We start from the raw sequence: 17186 nt of genomic DNA, 5'->3' as shown, positions 1-17186 counted from the left end.
GACACGGTCTAATTCGTAAGTGTTGTCACTGTGAAAGTGCCACGTGTGTAGCCGGCCGGAGTGGCCGTGCAGTTCTAGACGCTTCAGTCTGGAACCGAGCGACCGCTACGGTCGCAGGTTCGAATCCTGCCTCGGGCATGGATGTATGTGGTGTCCTTAGGTTAGTTAGGTTTAATTAGTTCTAAGTTCTTGGCAACTGATGACCTCAGAAGTTTAGTCGCATAGTGCTCAGAGCCGTTTATTGCCACGTGTGTACAAATTTAAGTCGGGTGAATTGAAGAAATATACCCTGGACAGTTTACAACTGTGTCTCACAGAAATTTTAATTGGCAAACTAAGCATTAACAATGCTAAACAAGTCTACCAAATTTACAAAGGAACCTGGTAAACGGTATTCCTTGTCTGTTGCTTAACACAAGGTGGTCCCCCTGTTTTTAAAGAGTATGAGATTCTTGGGAATTTTATAAACAAAATCTGGGATCACACACTTTTATCCTCATACTTTCTGTTTTTGTTACACTGAAATTAGTATTAAAATTTAATTACTATGTCAGATTTATTTTTCAGTTATTGATGAAGTCACTCTAGAGTCATAAAGAATCCACAGTTATCACATGACAGATAAGCGTTCTACTCAACCTTCAGATGCGATGAAGTTGACTGTCCCAGATTCATTTCAAACTTTGCGATATGTTAGGGCAAAAGACAATAAAGAGGAAAAATATTATTGTAGCAGCAGAATACCCATGATGTGAAAGAAAAATCAATATATTATATTGGTTACAGAAATATTTAAGTTTAAAGTCTGAAATCGGTCAACGTCACTCCATGTAACGAACTAAACTTTTCGGTGCGTGCATTTACATTCAGATTTATTATGGATTGTCTTCCTGCTATATATATAGGGAACTTACACAGAATTTACCAAGATGGAAAACTACATTTATATTATTGATGGGAAACTAATCAACACAACCAGGGTCTAAAGCTGAGAAGCGTACAGGTTGCAACAAAATGACAGCAACAAAGTTTCATATTTTGCAGAGGGTGTCTCGACGCACAAATTGACGACTGAAAACCTTTGTCCTGATGCAGTATCCAACGACGCTACAAAATGTTGAAATAATATGAGACTACATCTGGTCCTAAACAACTCGCTCGATAGCAAAGCTGAGTTTATAAGGTTTTTGTTGTGATCATCAGTGATGCGCCCAACGCCACATAATGTCCTGTTAGCTCTGCCGAGGAGAAAACGGTAAGTGCCATAACCTGATTTTCCAAAAACTTCGCTCATTGGAAGAGGAGTCTAAACTGGTGAACACCTGTCTCGGCTTAGCCATAGGTACTCGATAATTTCTGTAAAAATGACGGTCAAAATTTTCGAGGTCTTTCCCAAGTACTTTATATGCCTTTTATAGAGCGATATTTTCTGACGAACATTTTAATTTTAAGCACCGTTTTCGAAACCATATCCACTCATCAGCGGTGACGCACTTTGGAGCTCACGAGTAATTCCTTCCGCTGATGTCAAGAGATTCTTCTAACTGTCCAACAGGATGCTTGACTGTCTCACTTCGTATAAGTGGTCTGACTGGTCATGGTATACCTATGGTCCATGCCTCGCCTTCCCACCTTAGAAACACTCCCCCAACAGTTGACTTGGGCAGCGTTAGAAGGGTCGAAATATCCCTGGTGGATTCGTAAGGGTCGGAATACCCCGGATAGATTTTTTACTCGGGTGACACTCAGTGACCAGCCCACCTTCTAAGCCACTGAGCTCTTCCGACAGACAGGTTATACTGTTGCTGTTACACCACACCTCTATTTACTCGGGCGGGTTCACCACTGATGACATTTAGTGATGAATTACGCATTCCTCAGGGGTGTCCGGGTACTCTTGATCGGATGCTGAACGTCATCTGGTACATGTAATTCAGCCGAAAGGTTTGAGGTAACGAAAAGACTGGAATATGTAAGACAAATTATTATAGACAATGGTAACTGACTTTAAATCTGTGAGCGTTTTGTAATCGGGGTTTGCCACTTGCGTTATGTAAAATACACACATCAAAAAAAGTTTTGCATCACCTCGGATCCGAGAGTTCCGGAACCTGTACAGAAAATTGGAATAGAAATCAACATAAGCATCATTTCCGCCCTTTTTTATTGCTCATGAAAACCACACATTGCATGTTGTACCACCATACAGCGAGATCTTCAGAGGTGGTGGTTCAGATTGCTGTACACCTCTAATACACAGTACCACGTCCTCTTGCATCGATGCATGCCTGTATTTGTCGAGGCATACTATCCACAAGTTCATCAAGGCACTCTTGGTCCAGATTGTCCCAGGCCTCAAAGGCGATTCGGCGTAGACGGCTCAGAGTGGTCAGTGGGTCACTTCGTCCATAAACAACCCATTTCAGTCTATCCCAGGCATTTTAGACAGGGTTCATGTCTAGAGAACATGGTGGCCACTATAGTCGAGTGATGTCGTTATCCTGAAGGAAGTCATTCAGAAGATGTGCACGATGGGGGCGCGAACTTTAGTTCATGAAGACGAATGCCTCGCCAATATGCTGCCGATATGGTTGCACTATCGGTCGGAGGATGACATTCACACATCGTACAGCCATTATGGCGCCTTCCATGACCACCAGCGGCGTACCTCGGCCCAGATACTGCCACCCGAAAGCATCAGGGAACGTCCACCTTGCTGCACTGGCTGGACAGTGTGTCTAAGGCGTTCAGCGTGACAGGGTTGCTTCTAAACACGTCTCCGACGATTGTCTGATTGAAGGCCTAAGTGACACTCATCGGTGAACAGAACGTGATGCCAATCCTGAGCGGTCAATTCGGCATGTTATTGGGCCCATCTGTATCGCGCTGCGTGGTGTCGTGGTTGCAAAGATGGACGTCGGGAGTGCAATTGTGCATCATGCAGCATATTGCGCACAGGTTAACACGACGTCCCGTGGCTGTACGTAAAGTATGTTCTACATGGTGGCGTTGCTGTCTGCGTTCCTCCGAGTCATAATCTGTAGGTAGCGGTCATCCACTGCAGTAGTAGCCCTTGGGCGGCCTGAGTGAGGCATGCCATCCACAGTTCCTGCCTCTCTGTATCTCCTCCGTGGCCGAACAACATCGCTTTGGTTCACTCCGAAGACGCCTGGACACTTCCCTTGTTGGGAGCCCTTCCTGGCACAAAGTAGTGTGGATGCGATCGAACCGCGGTATTGACCGTCTAGGCATGGCTGAACTACAGACAACACGAGCCGTGTCCCTCTTTCCTGTTGGAATGACTGGAACTGATCGGCTGTCAGACCCCCTCCGTCTAATAGGCGCTGCTCATACATGTTTGTTTACATCTTTGGGCGGGTTCAGTGTCATCTTTGAACAGTCAGAGGGACTGAACTCGGGTGATGCAAACTTTTTTGATGTGTGTGGTATATATTTTGCAACACTATATGTACATTACTTTTACGACAACATTCTTTTAGGTGCCACAACTAAATTCAGATTTTCGTCAGAATATTTTTCGCCAGAAATATGAAAAGCTACCAAATTTGGAATTACTGCGTATGGAATGTAGACTATGTTTCAGATACTGCAGGTATAAGAATAATCAATAGAAAATTAAATTTTGAAACTTAATGAATATCTAGAAACGTGAATGACCTGTAGACAGCGTTCATATGTGGAATTTTCTTTTAAGAGAGCGTCCAATATTGTACAAACAAATAATCGTATTTATACAGAATCGGAGCATTATTTTTAAATACCATTAACAACTGAAGTTATTTCAAGCATGCCGGCCGCGGTGGTCTCGCGGTTCTAGGCGCTCAGTCCGGAACCGCGCGACTGCTACGATCGCAGGTTCGTATCCTGCCTCGGGCATGGATGTGTGTGATGTCCTTAGGTTAGTTATGTTTAAGTAGTCCTAAGTTCTAGGGGACTGATGACCTCAGAAGTTAAGTCCCATAGCGCTCAGAGCCATTTTTTTAACAAAACATAAAACATGGCACGAACACTACAAGTAGTTCATTCTCTTAAGGGTACTATTCTACTTTTCAACCAACTTCCAGCATTTTCTGACGGTGAAGTGTAACTTACTTGATGACAGTGACGTGCCTCATGCACATATGGCTTCTTTGAGTAACGAGTTGCTGATAATTAATTACTTACACGAGGCTCAGTACGTGCTAGTCCTCAATAACTCTTGAAACGCTCACATGGAAGCAGTGCAAAACTGCAGAACAACAAATACGAAGGTTCGCACCGAGTATACGTTTTGAATTTTAGTATCTGCATTCGCATCACCTCTTCAACCGTTTTTTTGCGCTTTGCTGACCTGTATAATCTGCAGAGTAACATTCCCTCAGTGAAGGCTACGCGCCGACCCTGTGAACAGAAGCCCTGGAAGCTAGACGCGTTCCCCCTTCGTGGAGAGTTGTTTACCCATCAAACATGTCGGAATCAACAGAGCGGCCCGACATGTGCCTCCCCACGCCTGTTTGCCCAAGTATTCGATTCTTTCCGTGTGTCGAGAGATTTTGTCCTCCCCCGTTCCCCAGACAGCCGCGCAGAACAAACAGGTCCGCGCAGAGGTTATCGTCCGCATCCTTTCCGATGGTCTGTCTATTACTCCGACAGCAACTGTCGCTATTCGAGTAAATCAAGTTAACTCAGTACGTGTATAAACAATTTATGAGTCGTTACTATTATCACTAAACCTGTCTATGATTCAATGAACATTAAGATTAAATGTCCCCTTAGAAAAATTTGTGATTGACTGTGCTGATAAACCTCTTACATTATTTGATTTTCAAACAGCTGAGCAGAACTGAACGTGCTCAGACATTTCACTCTTTACCTATTCTGATCAACACTAAACTGACACACAATATTTTCAGCGCAACGCAATATGACCTCCAATATTCCCTAGAAAAGAATGACCCTGACTAACAATAACCTATACCTTTCATGAATCCTTACCTCACAAAAATCTTCTTTACTCGAACTACTGCAATACAGCGAGCGCCAAAATTGCCAGCTAAATAAAAGTTTCTAACTACTGAAGGCACTAACTACTGACAGGCATAGTTAGCAAATGAAAGATTTTGATAGAGAACAAACAATGTATTTACCTTAATAGTGTTCAAAAGTCATAATATATACACTCCTGGAAATTGAAATAAGAACACCGTGAATTCATTGTCCCAGGAAGGGGAAACTTTATTGACACAGTCCTGGGGTCAGATACATCACATGATCACACTGACAGAACCACAGGCACATAGACACAGCCAACAGAGCATGCACAATGTCGGCACTAGTACAGTGTATATCCACCTTTCGCAGCAATGCAGGCTGCTGTTCTCCCATGGAGACGATCGTAGAGATGCTGGATGTAGTCCTGTGGAACGGCTTGCCATGCCATTTCCACCTGGCGCCTCAGTTGGACCAGCGTTCGTGCTGGACGTGCAGACCGCGTGAGACGACGCTTCATCCAGTTCCAAACATGTTCAATGGGGGACAGGTCCGGAGATCTTGCTGGCAGGATAGTTGACTTACACCTTCTAGAGCACGTTGGGTGGCACGGGATACATGCGGACCTGCATTGTCCTGTTGGAACAGCAAGTTCCCTTGCCGGTCTAGGAATGGTAGAACGATGGGTTCGATGACGGTTTGGATATACCGTGCACTATTCAGTGTCCCCTCGACGATCACCAGTGGTGTACGGCCAGTGTAGGAGATCGCTCACCTCACCATGATGCCAGGTGTTGGCCCTGTGTGCCTCGGTCGTATGCAGTCCTGATTGTGGCGCTCACCTGCACGGCGCCAAACACGCATACGACCATCATTGGCACCAAGGCAGAAGCGACTCTCATCGCTGAAGACGACACGTCTCCATTCGTCCCTCCATTCACGCCTGTCGCAACATCACTGGAGGCGGGCTGCAAGATGTTGGGGCGTGAGCGGAAGACGACCTAACGGTGTGCGGGACCGTAGCCCAGCTTCATGGAGACGGTTGCGAATGGTTCTCGCCGATACCCCAGGAGCAACAGTGTCCCTAATTTGCTGGGAAGTGGCGGTGCGGTCCCCTACGGCACTGCGTAGGATCCTACGGTCTTGGCGTGCATCCGTGCGTCGCTGCGGTCCGGTCCCAGGTCGACGGGCACGTGCACCTTCCGCCGACCACTGGCGACAACATCGATGTACTGTGGAGACCTCACGCCCCACGTGTTGAAAAATTCGGCGGTACGTCCACCCGGCCTCCCGCATGCCCACTATACGCCCTCGCTAAAAGTCCGTCAACTGCACATACGGTTCACGTCCACGCTGTCGCGGCATGCTACCAGTGTTAAAGACTGCGATGGAGCTCCGTATGCCACGGCAAACTGGCTGACACTGACGGCGGCGGTGCACAAATGCTGCGCAGCTAGCGCCATTCGACGGCCAACACCGCGGTTCCTGGTGTGTCCGCTGTGCCGTGCGTGTGATCATTGCCTGTACAGCCCTCTCGCAGTGTCCAGAACAAGTATGGTGGGTCTGACACACCGGTGTCAATGTGTTCTTTTTTCCATTTCCAGGAGTGTATATCAGTTCATGACATCCTGCCTTACAAACAAGTATACTGTTCAGGTTTTTATGTTGGTAACGTCACGTAGCGCTCTGTATGAAAATCACTGACTGTGCTGTGTGCAGTCTGAGGCTGGTTTGCGTTGTTGGAATTTGCTATTGTAGTATTGGGCAGTTGGAGGTGAGCCGCCTGCAGTGGTGGATGTGGGGAGACAGATGGCGGAGTTTTGAGAGCGGATGATCTGGACAGAGACAGTAAATTTGTAAGATGTCATGAACTGATATAAATATTATGACTTTTGAACACTATTAAGATAAATAAATTGTTTGTTCTCTATTAAAATCTTTCATTTGCTAACAATATCTATCAGTAGTTAGTGCCTTCAGTAGTTAGAACCTTTTATTTAGCTACCAGTATTGGCGCTCGTTGTATTGCGGTAGTTCGAGTAAGGAAGATTTTTTTGAGGTAAGAATTCATGAAAGGTATAGGTTATTGTTAGTCAGGGTCATTCTTTTTCAGGGATTACTGAAAGTCATATTGCGTTGCGCTAAAAATATGGTGTGTCACTTTAGTGAATGTCTGAGTACGTTCAGTTTTGCTCAGCTGTTTGAAAATCAAATAACATAAGATGTCTATCAGCACATAATTCACTAATTTTTCTAGTGGTACGTTACAAAACAATTTATGAGTCGTTGCTATTATCACTCAATCTGTCTATGACTCGAGGAACATTAACATTTAGATCTTAATTATACTGAAATTTAGATGTTTTAGTCATATTCTGTGCCACCTAAGATGTTAATTTATCTTCTTCAGTACCGGTTATTATTTTTACCTATTTTATATTACTCAGGGATGTTAGATACGAGATGCACCAAGGGCTGAAGTTGGAAAGTAGATTGTTTTATGCCTCAGTGTCTTCAGACAATGGAGTATGCACTTTTTTAAGTCATAAATCTTCCAATTGGATTTTGGCGTGCCTTACCTCTCCTTACACCAACATCTGTATGGTTACCCTGCAATTTACAATTAAGTGCGCAGCAGAAGTTTCATCGAACCACCTTGAAGCTGCTTATCTTTCCCCTCCCGAACGGAGTACGGGAGAAACTACCTCTCAAATCTTTCTGTGCGATTTCTGATTTCTCTTACTCCATTATGATGATCTTATATTGGGAGGAGAGGGTTGGTGATTGAAATTTCACGAGCGAGGATACATGCATCCACCCTCCGTCGCATGGAATCCCTGATGCGCTGATGCAGCCCTGGAGAATGGCGTATTGTATCACAGCCGTCCACAATACGAGCACGGAGAGTCTCTACATTTGGTACCGGCGTTGCGTAGACAAGAGATTTCAAATGCCCCCATGAATGAAAGTCAAGAGGGTCGAGGTCAGGAGAGCATGGAGGCCATGGAATTGGTCCGCCTCTACCAATCCATCGGTCACCGAAACTGTTATTGAGAAGCGTAACAACACTTCGACTGAAATGTGCAGGAGCTCCATCGTGCATGAACCACATGTTGCATCGTACGTGTAAAGGCACATGTTCTAGCAGCACAGGTAGAGTATCCCGTATGAAATCATGATAACGTGCTCCATTGAGCGTAGGTGGGAGAACATGGGGCCCAATCGAGACATCACCAACAATGCCAGCCCAAACGTTCACAGAAAATCTGTGTTGATGACGTGATTGCACAATTGCGTGCGGATTCTCGTCAGCCCACACATGTTGATTGTGGAAATTTACAATTTGATCACGTTGGAATGAAACCTCATCCGTAAAGAGAACATTTGCACTGAAATGTGGATTGACACATTGTTGGATGAACCATTCGCAGAAGTGTACCCGTCGAGGCCAATCAGCTGCTGATAGTGCCTGCACACGCTGTACATGGTACAGAAACAACTGGTTCTCTCCTAGCACTCTCCAACACAGTGACGTGGTCAACGTTACCTTGTACAGCAGCAACTTCTGTGACGCTGACATTAGGGTTTTCGTCAACTGCGCGAAGAATTGCCTCGTCCATTGCAGGCGTCCTCGTCTTCTAGGTCTTCCCCAGTCGCGAGTCATGGGTTGGAATGTTCCGTGCTCCCTAAGACGCCGATCAATTGCTTCGAACGTCTTCCTGTCGGGACACCTTCGTTCTGGAAATCTGTCTCGATACAAACGTACCGCGCCACGGCTATTGCTCCGTGCTAATCCATACATCAAATGGGCATCTGCCAACTCCGCATTTGTAAACATTGCACTGACTGCAAAACCACGTTCGTGATGAACACTAACCTGTTGATGCTACATAATGATGTGCTTGATGCTAGTACTGTAGAGCAATGAGTCGCATGTCAACACAAGCACCGAAGTCAACATTACCTTCCTTCAATTGGGCCAACTGGCGGTGAATCGAGGAAGTACAGTACATACTGACGAAACTAAAATGAGCTCTAACATGGAAATTAAGCGTTTCCGGACACATGTCCACATAACATCATTTCTTTATTTGTGTGTGAGGAATGTTTCCTGGAAGTTTGGCCGTACCTTTTTCTAACACCCTGTATATTATGTCCGTGACACCATCTCTCCCCTACTTCGCATAATACTAAAAGAACTGCTCACCTTTGAGATTTTGCATGTCCTCGGTCGGTCCTGTCTGACGAGGAATCCACACCGCACAGCAGTACTGCAGAAGAGGGTGGACAAGCGTGCTGTAAACAGTCACTTTAGTTGAAATTTTGTGCTTTCAAAGTGTTCTGCCAAAAAATCACAGTCTTTGGCTTGCTTTCCGCGCAGCATTATCATTTGATCGTTCCAAGTAATTGTAATCCCTAAGTATTTAGTTTAATTTACAGCGTTTAGAATATTGTGTAACCGAAATTTAGGGGATTTATTTTAGTATTCATATGGATGACATAACACTCTTCACTATTTACAGTCAATTGTCTCTTTTCTTACCATGCAGATACCTTGTCCAAATCATTTTGTAGTTGGTCTTCATCATCTGATGACTTTACAACATGGTAAACGATAGCAACATCGGCAAATATTCTAAGATGGGAGCTCACGTTGTCTCTTATTTCCTTTATATAGATCAGGAACAGCAGAGCGCCTATAACACTCCTTGCAGAACGCCAGATATTACTCCTGTTTTACTCGAAGACTTACTACGAACTGTCACCTTTGTGACAGGAACTCACGAATCCAGACACTAAAGTGAGACGGAATTCCATAGGCACGCAATTTCATAAGAGGCCGCTTGTGAGGAACGGTGTCAAAAGCCTTCTGGAAATCTAAAAATATAGAAACAGTTGGACTTCCCCTGCCGATAGATTCGTTACTTTGAGAGAACACAGAGTTAGTGTTTCACAAGAACGATATTTTTCTGAATCCGTGATATTGGTTAATAAACCGTTTCCTTCGACGTAATTCATAACGTACGAACGCAGTTTAAGTTTCAAAATCCTACTACTAATCGACGTTAGTGATATGGGCCTGTAATTCAGCGGATTACTCCTGTTTCCTTACTTGTGTATGAGAGTGATTTGCGCAACTTCCCAGTATTTAGGTACAGATCTCCCGGTGAGCGAGCAGTTGTATATGATTGCTAAGTATTGTGCTATTGTATCAGTATACTCCGAAAGAAACCTGAATTCACTAAGATCTTCCGGGCTAATAGGCCGTAGTTAATGCATAAAACTTCCTCCTAACTTGGCCTCTCCGACTGGAGGAGACATCTTCAATGGTAAAGCGGCGAACTGGTAAACAATCTGAGCAGGAGGCTATGCCTTTAATAAGTGACTGAAATTGCTTCATTACACCGAGAATATCTATTTCTAAGCCAGTCGTTGTTAGTTGTTCTAGATTCAAATTCCGGAAGATTTACTTCGTCTAGTATGGTGAAAGAGTTTTGGAAAACCGTGTTTAGTAACTTTGCTTTAGTGACACTGTCAGCAGTAACATGAACATTGTTATCGCGCAGTAAAGGTACTGATTGAATCTTGCCACTGACGTACTTTACATGTGACAAGGATGTCTTTAGGTTTTCTGGCATATTTAGAGACAGAGTTCCTCTGAGGAAACTGTCATGAACATGTCGCATTGAAGTTCGTATTAAACTTCGTCAATACTGTGTATTTTGCTATCTTTTATATTTTTCCCGATTTTTTAATTGTTTCTGCAACAGTGCTCTGCCCAGTTTTGCGTCTCACAGGGGACCGCTACCATCGTTTTTCTCTTATACTCTATAAATGCACCGAATATTTGCCGCAAAATGCTTTGCATGGTTTCGTTGGTCCAGCTGTCTTACGACAGGTATCCAGTGGACGCTCTCATTATTCCTCTGTCCTGTGCCTCTTCCTTAATCTACAGATAAATTTTTCTACTGTTAATATAATCTAGCATTTCAGACTTTCTTCCTCTTATTTTTCTCCTTTCTGTGATGCTTCGTTGCAGGTAATTCCTTCACAATCTCAGACACAGCGAAGATGTTGTCCTAGTTATCACCAATTAATTTGGTTTTCTCCCCTCTCCTGTTCTAGAGGTATTTTTTCATTCCCTATTCTCGCAGTCTCCTTCACTTCAAGCTGTTTTCTCCCCAAACGCAGATGAAGAGTATCCAGAAATTTTTCCATCATTCACTGCAATCTGCACTGTCTGACAAAACAGTGAAGCACCCATAAGACATGCTCGGATCTCAACACAAATTCGTACGTATGCACAGTATCTACTTGTTACGCACATGAGTAGAGTTGAAATTCTCTGTGACGTGTAGGACGCACACTAGAATATGTTAGTTGTGTTCGTGTTTAGTATTGTTACCAGGCCTGGTAGAGGATGTAAGGAGTCAAAACAACGTCAGTTGTTAAGTGATCACTTTGAAGGAGACAGATAGCCGAGGTGAGGCAGCCTTATTAGCATTTGACATAGCTAAGAGGGGTCTCATATTGCGTCTCCATTTGGCTGACTGATGTGGTCGATCAATAGTCTTTTTTTTATTTTATTTTTTTTACAATAGGTGCAGCTCCTCCACGCCCACACCGGCATGATGGCCAACTCAAAAGGTCTACTGCCATCTCTGCATAAGGGTTACTTTTCACTAGAGTGAGGTGTCGCAGGATGTGGGTACTGCGATTTTTGCGTAAGTCTGGCTCATCTGGAGATAGATTGGGTCGAAGTCGAACGTATTTAGCGGTTTGAATGGCAGAGGAAAAAAGTGCCAAGGCAGGAGCCAAGGGAAAAAAAAACCTCTGTGATCGTTAGGTCAGGTGGTAAGACCAGTAGCGGATGTCTTGCTACCTGCATTAGGTCAGGCAAGGGTAGGCTTTGTTAGTAGTGGGTACCATGCATGTCGACACCTTTGACGTTGTGCGGTGCTGTTGCTCGGCGGCTGCCGCTGGGTGCCGGTATTGAACTCCCGATCAGCGTCAGCAGCCTGCAGCCGTTAGGTTCATCATCGTTTTTGTGTCCAATAGGTCATATATCAGATCACAGTGTTGGGTGATGTCGGTGATTTGTGTGTGCGTCAGTGGGCGCGCTCGTCAGTGTCCCTGCTGTGGCCTGTTGGTCGGTTCTAATAGCAGCTAGTAATTGCCAGTCAACGTTGCTGATATGCAGGGGCTTGCCGACGTTTCTCCCTTATTGGTGTATGTTAGCTTGCCATAGGTGGTTATGCGCTAGCTAGTACTGTCTTCGGCCGCTTATGTTTCCACATATGATTGTGATCATAGTTTCCCATAGTAAGGAGGAAAGGATCTAGTGTGTCGAGTTCCTGTATAGTCGTGTGGCGTGTTTTTTGAATACTTCCTTGAGGGTTTCAAGGCGGTATTCTTTGTGAAGATCCACGGTGCGTGTGTAGCGTGGAGCGTTGCTAACGATTCGTAGCACTTTGTTCTGTACGATCTGCAGGTGGAGCAGTATTGTAGGAGCTGCATATCGCCAGATGGGAGATGCATAAGTCATCAGAAGTCTAATCAGTGTCATGTATGTGAACCTCGATATTTGTGACTCACTGTGAGGTGATAGGGGGCGGATGCTGGACTTTATGGGAACATGACGGCTGACATCCTCTCCGTTGAGATTTCGGTCGACCACGTAAGGCCATCAAAAGGGAGGATACCCATATTGTTCACGAAGCACATCATAACGCCTTAAAATCTGCACCTTCCATCCGAGAAGAAGTAATGGACTCCCTGAAACTTAATTTATCACCCTGCGTCATTTTTTTTTAGGCTAACAGCAGCCGGATTAGGACGTTATCTTCCATTTCCTAGTCTGTGTTTGAAGTATTGTCGTGACCGGGAAGCATGGACTACTTATGAATGGCCTGGCATTGAGATCAGCAATTAATCGCTGTTCTACGCTGCATCGGATGACCATCGTCGTCGAGTATGGCGACTACCTGGAGAAAAGTACCGCTCTTCGTCTGTTTTAGAGAGGCACAACGATCCACTCCTGACCTCGCGTTGTGGAGAGCTCAGGTCACCGATGGTAGTGATTGGGGGGAATTCTGACGGGTTCCCGATGTGTTACTTCTCACGCGACAATATCGTGAAACGATGTGTCAACAGAGCAATGGTCGTCCACACATGTCACTTGTCACTATGAACTCCATGCGTGTTATTGAGGTGTTCTGTGTTCAGCAAGACTCAGATTAGTCCCCAATACAGTAATTGTTGGACCAGCTCGTACCTCAACTCCATCTGAGTGCCGTTACCTACGACAATTTACAACAGTTCTGGATCAACTTACCTCAGAAGTGGACATAACGGCTTTTTGACTCCCTTCACAACAGAATCAAGCTTGCATTGAGGCCGGAAGGCGTGCGGCATTGGGCTCATACTGCCTTCGTTGTAAATTTGACTCCATTTGGTAATCTCCTTTTGCGTGCTTCATTTGCTTTTCTCAGGCAGTGTAGCACTACATCCCACGCGAAACACTTGCTGAATCTCTTCCCAGATTCTTCTAGATGTCAACCGACGTGCAGCATTTACTAAAGCGGTTTAATCCATAAATATTCTACACATTTCCTCCACACAGTTATTATTTTCCGTCCCAAATCTACTTTTCTTCCAATTCTGGGTAAAGGAACTGAAAAAGTCACAGTACCTGCTCATAACACTGCATGAAATATACAATGGTGTCCAAGATTAAAGAAACGAACGGAAATTTTGCAAGGTTGGGTTAATCTTGCCACAAAACCGTATAAACAGTTGATAGTAAGGTGGAAACAATCTAAAGAATACAGAACGTAAAAAAAATGCAGTATGCATAACGATAACGAGAAATGTTGATCGTTTTTCCAACCTAACGGACTTGCAAACACATTCCGATAAGTGGTTCACTTGCTCAGTATCGGGTGTGGCAAACTCTGACAGCAATAGAGGCCTGACAATGACGGGGCATGCTGTAAGTGATGTCATCAGTCTCATGTTGAGGCATTAACGCCCATACTTCCTGCAGATTTGCTCGCAAGTCTTGGAGAGTGGTTGGTGGATGCTGAGATGATGCAGCCAGTATCCCTAAAGCATCTCAGGCACGCTCTATGGAATTCAGATCAGGAGAGCGAGCAGGCCACGCCATGCAAGCAGTATCTAACGTTTACAACATGTCAACCACCCGTCCTCTATGAGGTCGAGCTTATCGTCCATCAGTACGAAGTCTGGACCAACAGCACCTAGCAACAACCGCACATGAGATCACTGGCTGACGTCACGATACGTGACAGCAGCTAAACCTCGCCGATTCACCCGTACAGTTTCATAAAGAGGCGTTCCAGTGATAAACATAATTCCTGCCTACACCATTAGGGATCCTCTTCGATATCGGACTCCTTCCACAATGTTCGGGTCCAGAAATCGTGTTCCACGTTACCTCCAGATACGAACCCGTCCAAAATCATTCTCCAGAAGAAATCGGGACTCATCTGTGGAAAAACATTGACCATCTGTTCGACCACCCACGTGGCATGTTGACGTCTCGAGCCTCGACGTTCCCACCTGTGAAGACGCGTCAGAGGTAGCCATGCAGCAGGTGTCACCGACAATTACGGCCTCTCTGCCGAAGCCGTCCGTTCACCTTTTGCCTCGATACATCACGTCCAGTGGATGCCTGTCGGATGCCTGTTGCCGTGCCTTATTAAGGCGCTACCGTCGTGCCCTTAAAGCCAGATAATGGTCATCTCTTGTCTCCTTCTGATGTCACAAAAAGATCGACCTTGCCCTGGTGTTTGGGTTAGACTTTCGGTCTCTATAACCTGTCGCCACATCCAAGAAACAACAGAATGACTCACATTAATCCATCGGACCGCATCAGCTTGCGACTGTCGTGCTTCAATTCTTCCTATGGCCCGCCACCGCAGGGAGACTGGTAGACGTCCTCTCTGTGCCATACTGCACCGACTGTGACTGTGTGCACAGCGATTGTGGCTGTGGGAGTACCCGGCAAATACTATACCATTTGAGAGGTACCCTGACGTCATTGTCCGTTGGCCGGAATGCCATCTTCCGTGCAGAGCACGATTATACGGATAGCTGTTGACAGTTTGTATGATTATATCGTGAATTAGACGCAAGATTGGAAAATAACGGTTTGTTGCTTTAATTTTGGACAACGGTGTAGTTTTACTCATAGAGTAGTTACTGAGGGGCAATATTTCAATCTCATACATTTGTGTTAAAAATTACTTCCCTCAAATCTAAAGTAAGTCATGAATTAGCTCAGAATACTACGACGGCGTGCAACCTCCTTCTGAGCACTACATAATTAAATAGCTTTAAACATATTAAGCAAACAAAGACACGGCAACGGCTGATTAAGTTGCCGTCTTTTCCCACTGAACAAATGCTCGATTGTAATGATTACGCTGATCATGGTAGATTAAACACTCATCTTCTGTGCATAACTGGACATACATTTCGGTCAGTTACTGAGCTATGTGACTGAAGAAAAACAATCCCCAACATATAGCTAAATGGCTGTGTAGATTTAATAAACAATTACTTGAGTTTTAGAAATTTCTTCCCGGATGTAAATTCTAAATAAAATTGGTAGAAATTTTGCACATCCAGTACATGTGGCCACTATTATGAAAATGATTCTGAACACGTAGAGATCACATCAGAGAGATAAAATTGTGTTAAAATGTTCTCTCCAGTTGCAGTCCTCATCATACCCATATGATACCAGTAATATCTGAGAGCATTTCTCATGAAGAATATCATCAGTCTTGATAAAACATTTCAAAGTTAAATTAAAAACAGTCTTTCCCGCAACAAAATATTTATTGGCGAAGGTAACCGGGTTCCGTCTATATGTGACCATCTTCAGACCATATTGCACCACAACGGCAGGCAATGGCTGTTGAATGTCGTTTGTCTACCATACGTACTGCATTCACCACCGCCTCCTGCCATCACGGTCTATTGTGTTCTGAACATGGTTATCGGTTGCCATTCCCAACAATCTTTTATTGTGGTGAAGACTGTTTTAATTAAATTGTAATATATGACCAAGATTGTTTTAATTAAATTGTAATATATGACATCATGCTGCACATGAAAATGTCTGCATTTTGTGAGGTTGATAATGTAACTATTAGTGTGCAATAATATAAAGTAGTAATTACGACATAATCATTTCACTTTCTATAATGGATGCTCCAGAGGGAAAAAAAGTTAGAAGTCCAGCACCACCTGTTTTTAGTACTGCTGTCCAGAAATCCTGGTTGCTGACGTATAATGATATACGTAACTTACCGGTTGTCGTCGTTGCAAGACTCTCCCGGGGGAATTGGATTCAAGAAAGCCGTTTACTCTTTCAGCCACATTAAACAAACGATAACATTTTCACCACTCAACTAGAGGCTTATAACAGTCAATTCAGTTGGATGAGATATTAAACCATGAAAATATTACGAAGTTCTTCTGCAATATCGTAACAAAATTACTGCATGGATGTTTGAAACATACATTTAATGCAGTCAGAGTTATATTACACGTACTGGTCATCGCATAATAGCCCATAATACTGACAGAAGATGTTCAAAATTAGAAGATCAGGTCCAATAACAAATCAGGAATTACTAAATCGAAATGGGGAAAGGAAAGTCATGGCACAACTGGACTGAAAGAACGGATCGTTTGAGGGTCGGACAGTACAGGTGATACCAGTGCTTTCTGAAGTAGACTGAGTAAATGATTGCCAAAGTTCAGTGGCTACTTATAAATTATGTGAGTTTCCATCGAAACACCAGTTTTTTCCCAAGATTATCACTTAGTCTCCGTACAGCATTGCATGGTTAGAGATTATTTTTTATAATACATAAAAATAATAAAAAACAAATTCATTGTATTTTTAGAACTTTTTTGGAGTAAAACAAGTACAAGTGCAAAAGCATTTCATTTACTGTGGTACATTTTAAAAGTTTATTTGGTATGACACACGTGATAGACATAGTGCAATACATATTTACTATAAAAGAAGGACATGTGAGGAATTAAAGCAAAATGAATACGACAAGCTTAAACAGAACCCGTTAGTAGCAAATAAAATTAAAATAACAAAGCGAACATATATTTGTGAGGTTCCATCACATAGCAGAGATTATTCGAAG

The sequence above is a fragment of the Schistocerca serialis genome, chromosome 8 (genome assembly GCF_023864345.2).
Source record: "Schistocerca serialis cubense isolate TAMUIC-IGC-003099 chromosome 8, iqSchSeri2.2, whole genome shotgun sequence".
NCBI classification, from domain to species: Eukaryota; Metazoa; Arthropoda; class Insecta; order Orthoptera; family Acrididae; genus Schistocerca; species Schistocerca serialis.
The sequence above is the reverse complement of the archived record's forward strand: the minus strand, read 5'-3'. Positions refer to the sequence as shown.